This window comes from Oncorhynchus tshawytscha, unplaced genomic scaffold (genome assembly GCF_018296145.1).
Source record: "Oncorhynchus tshawytscha isolate Ot180627B unplaced genomic scaffold, Otsh_v2.0 Un_contig_1282_pilon_pilon, whole genome shotgun sequence".
Classification (NCBI taxonomy): Eukaryota; Metazoa; Chordata; class Actinopteri; order Salmoniformes; family Salmonidae; genus Oncorhynchus; species Oncorhynchus tshawytscha.
This window is the reverse complement of record NW_024609789.1, coordinates 497,012-510,000: the sequence shown is the minus strand read 5'-3', so window position 1 is coordinate 510,000 and position 12,989 is coordinate 497,012.

Genomic DNA, 12,989 nt, shown 5'->3' with positions numbered 1-12,989 from the left:
TAGTATAATGATGGACACACACACACACACACACACACAGCCTTCAGACTGTAGTATAATGATGGACACACACACACACACACAGCCTTCAGACTGTAGTATAATGATGGACACACACACACACACACAGCCTTCAGACTGTAGTATAATGATGGACACACACACACACAGCCTTCAGACTGTAGTATAATGATGGACATGACTGTATAATGATGGACACACACACACACACACACACACACACACACAGCCTTCAGACTGTAGTATAATGATGGACACACACACACACACACACAGCCTTCAGACTGTAGTATAATGATGGACACACACACACACACACACAGCCTTCAGACTGTAGTATAATGATGGACACACACACACACACACAGCCTTCAGACTGTAGTATAATGATGGACACACACACACACACACAGCCTTCAGACTGTAGTATAATGATGGACACACACACACACACACACACAGCCTTCAGACTGTAGTATAATGATGGACACACACACACACACACACAGCCTTCAGACTGTAGTATAATGATGGACACACACACACACACACACACAGCCTTCAGACTGTAGTATAATGATGGACACACACACACACACAGCCTTCAGACTGTAGTATAATGATGGACACACACACACACACACAGCCTTCAGACTGTAGTATAATGATGGACACACACACACACACACACAGCCTTCAGACTGTAGTATAATGATGGACACACACACACACACACACACAGCCTTCAGACTGTAGTATAATGATGGACACACACACACACACACACAGCCTTCAGACTGTAGTATAATGATGGACACACACCTTCAGACTGTAGTATAATGATGGACACACACACACACACACAGCCTTCAGACTGTAGTATAATGATGGACACACACACACACAGCCACAGCCTTCAGACTGTAGTATAATGATGGACACACACACACACACACACACACAGCCTGTCAGACTGATAGTACACACACACACACACAGCCTTCAGACTGTAGTATAATGATGGACACACAGCCTTCAGACTGTAGTATAATGATGGACACACACACACACACAGCCTTCAGACTGTAGTATAATGATGGACACACACACACACACACACAGCCTTCAGACTGTAGTATAATGATGGACACACACACACACACAGCCTTCAGACTGTAGTATAATGATGGACACACACACACACACACACAGCCTTCAGACTGTAGTATAATGATGGACACACACACACACAGCCTTCAGACTGTAGTATAATGATGGACACACACACACACACACACACACACAGCCTTCAGACTGTAGTATAATGATGGACACACACACACACACAGCCTTCAGACTGTAGTATAATGATGGACACACACACACACACACAGCCTTCAGACTGTAGTATAATGATGGACACACACACACACACACACACACAGCCTTCAGACTGTAGTATAATGATGGACACACACACACACACACAGCCTTCAGACTGTAGTATAATGATGGACACACACACACACACACAGCCTTCAGACTGTAGTATAATGATGGACACACACACACACACACACAGCCTTCAGACTGTAGTATAATGATGGACACACACACACACACACAGACTGTAGTATAAATGATGGACACACACACACACAGCCTTCAGACTGTAGTATAATGATGGACACACACACACACACACACAGCCTTCAGACTGTAGTATAATGAATGATGGACACACACACACACACAGCCTTCAGACTGTAGTATAATGATGGACACACACACACACACACACAGCCTTCAGACTGTAGTATAATGATGGACACACACACACACACACACAGCCTTCAGACTGTAGTATAATGATGGACACACACACACACACACAGCCTTCAGACTGTAGTATAATGATGGACACACACACACACACACACACACACAGCCTTCAGACTGTAGTATAATGATGGACACACACACACACACACACAGCCTTCAGACTGTAGTATAATGATGGACACACACACACACACACACACCTTCAGACTGTAGTATAATGATGGACACACACACACACACAGCCTTCAGACTGTAGTATAATGATGGACACACACACACACACACACACAGACACACAGCCTTCAGACTGTAGTATAATGATGGACACACACACACACACAGCCTTCAGACTGTAGTATAATGATGGACACACACACACACACACACAGCCTTCAGACTGTAGTATAATGATGGAACACACACACACACACACAGCCTTCAGACTGTAGTATAATGATGGACACACACACACACACACACACACAGCCTTCAGACTGTAGTATAATGATGGACACACACACACACACACAGCCTTCAGACTGTAGTATAATGATGGACACACACACACACACACACAGCCTTCAGACTGTAGTATAATGATGGACACACACACACACACACACAGCCTTCAGACTGTAGTATAATGATGGACACACACACACACACAGCCTTCAGACTGTAGTATAATGATGGACACACACACACACACACACACAGCCTTCAGACTGTAGTATAATGATGGACACACACACACACACCTTCAGACTGTAGTATAATGATGGACACACACACTTCAGACTGTAGTATAATGATGGACACACACACACACACACACAGCCTTCAGACTGTAGTATAATGATGGACACACACACACACACAGCCTTCAGACTGTAGTATAATGATGGACACACACACACACACACACACAGCCTTCAGACTGTAGTATAATGATGGACACACACACACACACACACACACAGCCTTCAGACTGTAGTATAATGATGGACACACACACACACACACACAGCCTTCAGACTGTAGTATAATGATGGACACACACACACACAGCCTTCAGACTGTAGTATAATGATGGACACACACACACACACACAGCCTTCAGACTGTAGTATAATGATGGACACACACACACACACACACAGCCTTCAGACTGTAGTATAATGATGGACACACACACACACACACACACAGCCTTCAGACTGTAGTATAATGATGGACACACACACACACACACACACAGCCTTCAGACTGTAGTATAATGATGGACACACACACACACACACAGCCTTCAGACTGTAGTATAATGATGGACACACACACACACACACACACACACAGCCTTCAGACTGTAGTATAATGATGGACACACACACACTGTAGTATAATGATGGACACACACACACACACAGCCTTCAGACTGTAGTATAATGATGGACACACACACACACACACAGCCTTCAGACTGTAGTATAATGATGGACACACACACACACACACACAGCCTTCAGACTGTAGTATAATGATGGACACACACACACACACACACAGCCTTCAGACTGTAGTATAATGATGGACACACACACACACACACCTTCAGACTGTAGTATAATGATGGACACACACACACACACACACACACAGCCTTCAGACTGTAGTATAATGATGGACACACACACACACACACAGCCTTCAGACTGTAGTATAATGATGGACACACACACACACACACATAATGATGGACACACACACACAGCCTTCAGACTGTAGTATAATGATGGACACACACACACACACAGCCTTCAGACTGTAGTATAATGATGGACACACACACACACACAGCCTTCAGACTGTAGTATAATGATGGACACACACACACACAGCCTTCAGACTGTAGTATAATGATGGACACACACACACACACACACACAGCCTTCAGACTGTAGTATAATGATGGACACACACACACACACACACAGCCTTCAGACTGTAGTATAATGATGGACACACACACACACACACACAGCCTTCAGCCTTCAGACTGTAGTATAATGATGGACACACACACACACACACACAGCCTTCAGACTGTAGTATAATGATGGACACACACACACACACACACACACACACACACACAGCCTTCAGACTGTAGTATAATGATGGACACACACACACACACACACACACAGCCTTCAGACTGTAGTATAATGATGGACACACACACACACACACACAGCCTTCAGACTGTAGTATAATGATGGACACACACACACACACACACAGCCTTCAGACTGTAGTATAATGATGGACACACACACACACACACACACACAGCCTTCAGACTGTAGTATAATGATGGACACACACACACACACACACAGCCTTCAGACTGTAGTATAATGATGGACACACACACACACACACACAGCCTTCAGACTGTAGTATAATGATGGACACACACACACACACACACACACACACACAGCCTTCAGACTGTAGTATAATGATGGACACACACACACACACACACACAGCCTTCAGACTGTAGTATAATGATGGACACACACACACACACACACACAGCCTTCAGACTGTAGTATAATGATGGACACACACACACACACAGCCTTCAGACTGTAGTATAATGATGGACACACACACACACACACTGTACACACACACACACACACCTTCAGACTGTAGTATAATGATGGACACACACACACACACACACAGCCTTCAGACTGTAGTATAATGATGGACACACACACACACACACACAGCCTTCAGACTGTAGTATAATGATGGACACACACACACACACACACAGCCTTCAGACTGTAGTATAATGATGGACACACACACACACACACACACAGCCTTCAGACTGTAGTATAATGATGGACACACACACACACACACACAGCCTTCAGACTGTAGTATAATGATGGACACACACACACACACACACACAGCCTTCAGACTGTAGTATAATGATGGACACACACACACACAGCCTTCAGACTGTAGTATAATGATGGACACACACACACACACACACAGCCTTCAGACTGTAGTATAATGATGGACACACACACACACACACACACAGCCTTCAGACTGTAGTATAATGATGGACACACACACACACACACACAGCCTTCAGACTGTAGTATAATGATGGACACACACACACACACACACACAGCCTTCAGACTGTAGTATAATGATGGACACACACACACACACACACAGCCTTCAGACTGTAGTATAATGATGGACACACACACACACAGCCTTCAGACTGTAGTATAATGATGGACACACACACACACACAGCCTTCAGACTGTAGTATAATGATGGACACACACACACACACACACACAGCCTTCAGACTGTAGTATAATGATGGACACACACACACACACACACAGCCTTCAGACTGTAGTATAATGATGGACACACACACACACACAGCCTTCAGACTGTAGTATAATGATGGACACACACACACACACACACAGCCTTCAGACTGTAGTATAATGATGGACACACACACACACACACAGCCTTCAGACTGTAGTATAATGATGGACACACACACACACACACACAGCCTTCAGACTGTAGTATAATGATGGTACAGCCTTCACACACACACACACACACAGCCTTCAGACTGTAGTATAATGATGGACACACACACACACACACACACACACAGCCTTCAGACTGTAGTATAATGATGGACACACACACACACACACACACAGCCTTCAGACTGTAGTATAATGATGGACACACACACACACAGCCTTCAGACTGTAGTATAATGATGGACACACACACACACACACAGCCTTCAGACTGTAGTATAATGATGGACACACACACACACACACAGCCTTCAGACTGTAGTATAATGATGGACACACACACACAGCCTTCAGACAGCCTTCAGACTGTAGTATAATGATGGACACACACACACACACACACACAGCCTTCAGACTGACTATAATGATGGACAGCCTTCAGACTGTAGTATAATGATGGACACACACACACACACACAGCCTTCAGACTGTAGTATAATGATGGACACACACACACACACACAGCCTTCAGACTGTAGTATAATGATGGACACACACACACACACACACAGCCTTCAGACTGTAGTATAATGATGGACACACACACACACACAGCCTTCAGACTGTAGTATAATGATGGACACACACACACACACACACACAGCCTTCAGACTGTAGTATAATGATGGACACACACACACACACACACACAGCCTTCAGACTGTAGTATAATGATGGACACACACACACACACACAGCCTTCAGACTGTAGTATAATGATGGACACACACACACACACACAGCCTTCAGACTGTAGTATAATGATGGACACACACACACACACACACACAGCCTTCAGACTGTAGTATAATGATGGACACACACACACACACACAGCCTTCAGACTGTAGTATAATGATGGACACACACACACACACACTTCAGACTGTAGTATAATGATGGACACACACACACACACACAGCCTTCAGACTGTAGTATAATGATGGACACACACACACACACACAGCCTTCAGACTGTAGTATAATGATGGACACACACACACACACAGCCTTCAGACTGTAGTATAATGATGGACACACACACACACACACACACACACACCAGCCAGACTGTAGTATAATGATGGACACACACACACACACACAGCCTTCAGACTGTAGTATAATGATGGACACACACACACACAGCCTTCAGACTGTAGTATAATGATGGACACACACACACACACACACACAGACTGTAGTATAATGATGGACACACACACACACACAGCCTTCAGACTGTAGTATAATGATGGACACACACACACACACAGCCTTCAGACTGTAGTATAATGATGGACACACACACACACACTGTAGTATAATGATGGACACACACACACACACAGCCTTCAGACTGTAGTATAATGATGGACACACACACACACAGCCTTCAGACTGTAGTATAATGATGGACACACACACACACACAGCCTTCAGACTGTAGTATAATGATGGACACACACACACACACACAGCCTTCAGACTGTAGTATAATGATGGACACACACACACACCTTCAGACTGTAGTATAATGATGGACACACACACACACAGCCTTCAGACTGTAGTATAATGATGGACACACACACACACACAGCCTTCAGACTGTACTATAATGATGGACACACACACACACACACAGCCTTCAGACTGTAATAATGATGGACACACACACACACACACAGCCTTCAGACTGTAGTATAATGATGGACACACACACACACACAGCCTTCAGACTGTAGTATAATGATGGACACACACACACACACACAGCCTTCAGACTGTAGTATAATGATGGACACACACACACACACACACCAGCCTTCAGACTGTAGTATAATGATGGACACACACACACACACACAGCCTTCAGACTGTAGTATAATGATGGACTTCAGACTGTAGTATAATGATGGACACACACACACACACACAGCCTTCAGACTGTAGTATAATGATGGACACACACACACACACAGCCTTCAGACTGTAGTATAATGATGGACACACACACACACACAGCCTTCAGACTGTAGTATAATGATGGACACACACACACACACACACACAGCCTTCAGACTGTAGTATAATGATGGACACACACACACACACACACACAGCCTTCAGACTGTAGTATAATGATGGACACACACACACACACACACAGCCTTCAGACTGTAGTATAATGATGGACACACACACACACACACACAGCCTTCAGACTGTAGTATAATGATGGACACACACACACACACACACACAGCCTTCAGACTGTAGTACACACACACACACACACTGTGAGCCTTCAGACTGCCTAATGATGGACACCACACACACACACAGCCTTCAGACTGTAGTATAATGATGGACACACACACACACACACACACAGCCTTCAGACTGTAGTATAATGATGGACACACACACCTTCAGACTGTAGTATAATGATGGACACACACACACAGCCTTCAGACTGTAGTATAATGATGGACACACACACACACACACACACAGCCTTCAGACTGTAGTATAATGATGGACACACACACACACAGCAGACTGTAGTATAATGATGGACACACACACACAGCCTTCAGACTGTAGTATAATGATGGACACACACACACACACACACACACAGCCTTCAGACTGTAGTATAATGATGGACACACACACACACACACACACAGCCTTCAGACTGTAGTATAATGATGGACACACACACACACACACACAGCCTTCAGACTGTAGTATAATGATGGACACACACACACACAGCCTTCAGACTGTAGTATAATGATGGACACACACACACACAGCCTTCAGACTGTAGTATAATGATGGACACACACACACACACACACACCTTCAGACTGTAGTATAATGATGGACACACACACACACAGCCTTCAGACTGTCAGTATATATGATGGACACACACACACACACAGCCTTCAGACTGTAGTATAATGATGGACACACACACACACAGCCTTCAGACTGTAGTATAATGATGGACACACACACACACACACACACAGCCTTCAGACTGTAGTATAATGATGGACACACACACACACACACAGCCTTCAGACTGTAGTATAATGATGGACACACACACACACACACAGCCTTCAGACTGTAGTATAATGATGGACACACACACACACACACAGCCTTCAGACTGTAGTATAATGATGGACACACACACACACACACACAGCCTTCAGACTGTAGTATAATGATGGACACACACACACACACACACAGCCTTCAGACTGTAGTATAATGATGGACACACACACACACACACAGCCTTCAGACTGTAGTATAATGATGGACACACACACACACACACAGCCTTCAGACTGTAGTATAATGATGGACACACACACACACACACAGCCTTCAGACTGTAGTATAATGATGGACACACACACACACACACAGCCTTCAGACTGTAGTATAATGATGGACACACACACAGACTGTACATAATGATGGACACACAGCCTTCAGACTGTAGTATAATGATGGACACACACACACACACACACAGCCAGACTGTAGTATAATGATGGACACACACACAGCCTCAGACTGTAGTATAATGATGGACACACACACACACACACAGCCTTCAGACTGTAGTATAATGATGGACACACACACACACACACACACACACACACAGCCTTCAGACTGTAGTATAATGATGGACACACACACACACACACACAGCCTTCAGACTGTAGTATAATGATGGACACACACACACACAGCCTTCAGACTGTAGTATAATGATGGACACACACACACACACACACAGCCTTCAGACTGTAGTATAATGATGGACACACACACACACACACAGCCTTCAGACTGTAGTATAATGATGGACACACACACACACACACACAGCCTTCAGACTGTAGTATAATGATGGACACACACACACACACAGCCTTCAGACTGTAGTATAATGATGGACACACACACACACACACAGCCTTCAGACTGTAGTATAATGATGGACACACACACACACACACAGCCTTCAGACTGTAGTATAATGATGGACACACACACACACACACAGCCTTCAGACTGTAGTATAATGATGGACACACACACACACACACACAGCTTCAGACTGTAGTATAATGATGGACACACACACACACACACAGCCTTCAGACTGTAGTATAATGATGGACACACACACACACACACACACACACAGCCTTCAGACTGTAGTATAATGATGGACACACACACACACACACAGCCTTCAGACTGTAGTATAATGATGGACACACACACACACACACAGCCTTCAGACTGTAGTATAATGATGACACACACACACACACACACACCTTCAGACTGTAGTATAATGATGGACACACACACACACACACACCTTCAGACTGTAGTATAATGATGGACACACACACACACACACACACACACACACAGCCTTCAGACTGTAGTATAATGATGGACACACACACACACACACACAGCCTTCAGACTGTAGTATAATGATGGACACACACACACACACACACACAGCCTTCAGACTGTAGTATAATGATGGACACACACACACACACACAGCCTTCAGACTGTAGTATAATGATGGACACACACACACACACACAGCCTTCAGACTGTAGTATAATGATGGACACACACACACACACACACACAGCCTTCAGACTGTAGTATAATGATGGACACACACACACACACACACACAGCCTTCAGACTGTAGTATAATGATGGACACACACACACACACACACACAGCCTTCAGACTGTAGTATAATGATGGACACACACACACACACACACACACACACACACACACAGCCTTCAGACTGTAGTATAATGATGGACACACACACACACACACAGCCTTCAGACTGTAGTATAATGATGGACACACACACACACACAGCCTTCAGACTGTAGTATAATGATGGACACACACACACACACAGCCTTCAGACTGTAGTATAATGACAGCCCCCAGACAGAGGCTTGGACCTAACCCCTTATCTAACCCCCTCGTTCTCTCAGGTGGTGCTAGCCCCCCAGACAGAGGCTTGGATCGATCCCCTTATCTAACCCCCTTGTTCTCTCAGGTGTTGCCAGCCCCCCCAGGCAGAGGTTTGTCCAGCACTATGAGACAGAGCTGGGTGATTCTCCTGGTCTCATCAGATGTCCTTCCTGTCAGAACCAGGTGATGAGTGATGTCACTCACCACGCTGGAACCTTCTCCTGGACCATGTGTCTGGTGTTCATCCTCTGTGGGTGAGGAGACACACACACTCCGTCTCTGTTACACACACTCCGTCTCTGTTACACACACACACACACTCCGTCTCTGTTACACACACACACACACTCCGTCTCTGTTACACACACACACACTCCGTCTCAGTCACACACACACACACACACTCCGTCTCAGTCACACACACACACACACACTCCGTCTCAGTCACACACACACACACACACTCCGTCTCAGTCACACACACACACACACACTCCGTCTCAGTCACACACACACACACACACACTCCGTCTCAGTCACACACACACACACACACACTCCGTCTCAGTCACACACACACACACACACACACTCCGTCTCAGTCACACACACACACACACACACACACTCCGTCTCAGTCACACACACACACACACACACTCCGTCTCAGTCACACACACACACACACACACTCCGTCTCAGTCACACACACACACACACACACACACTCCGTCTCAGTCACACACACACACACACACACACTCCGTCTCAGTCACACACACACACACACTCCGTCTCAGTCACACACACACACACACACACACACACACTCCGTCTCAGTCACACACACACACACACACACTCCGTCTCAGTCACACACACACACACACACACACTCCGTCTCAGTCACACACACACACACACACTCTCCGTCTCAGTCACACACACACACACACACACTCCGTCTCATTCACACACACACACACACACTCCGTCTCAGTCACACACACACACACACACACTCCGTCTCAGTCACACACACACACACACACACTCCGTCTCAGTCACACACACACACACACACACTCCGTCTCAGTCACACACACACACACACACTCCGTCTCAGTCACACACACACACACACACACACACCGTCTCAGTCACACACACACACACACACTCCGTCTCAGTCACACACACACACACACACACTCCGTCTCAGTCACACACACACACACACACTCCGTCTCAGTCACACACACACACACACACACTCCGTCTCAGTCACACACACACACACACACACACTCCGTCTCAGTCACACACACACACACACTCCGTCTCAGTCACACACACACACACACTCCGTCTCAGTCACACACACACACACACTCCGTCTCAGTCACACACACACACACTCCGTCTCAGTCACACACACACTCCGTCTCAGTCACACACACACACACACACTCTCAGTCACACACACACACACACACACTCCGTCTCAGACACACACACACACACACTCCGTCTCAGTCACACACACACACACACACACTCCGTCTCAGTCACACACACACACACACACACACATACACTCCGTCTCAGTCACACACACACACACACTCCGTCTCAGTCACACACACACTCCGTCTCAGTCACACACTCTCACACACACCCGTCTCAGTCACCGTCTCAGCCCCACCCCCACCTTCCGTCTCAGCCCCACCCCCACCCTCCGTCTCAGCCCCACACCCAGCCCCACCCCACCTTCCGTCTCAGCTCCACCCCTTCCGTCTCAGCCCCACCCACTCCATCTCAGCCCCACCCCCACCTTCCGTCTCAGCTCCACCCCTCCATCTCAGCTCCACCCCCAGCAGTAGCAGGTATACTGACTGTACTCTCCTGTCCCTCCAGGTTGTTGCTGGGATGCTGTCTGATCCCGTTTGTCTTCAGGAGTTTCAAGGATGCCTATCACACCTGCCCTCGCTGTGGCATGGTCCTTCACATCCACAGGAAGAGCTGTTGCCCCTCTGAACCCTCCTCCCGCCTAGGGTCAGGGCACCCCGGTCAAACCTGATATGTGTGTGTGTGCATCCCAAACGGAACCCTACTCCCTATACAGTGCACAACTTTACACTAGGCCCCAAAGGAGTAGGACCATAGGGCCTGGCTCTGACTAAAAGTAGTGGACTATATAGGGGAGACTAGCACGTCTGACACAGGGCTTAGTGCACTATATAGGGGAGACTGTAGCAGGGCTTAGTGCACTATATAGGGGAGACTGTAGCAGGGCTTAGTGCACTATATAGGGGAGACTGTAGCAGGGCTTAGTGCACTATATAGGGGAGACTGTAGCAGGGCTTAGTGCACTATATA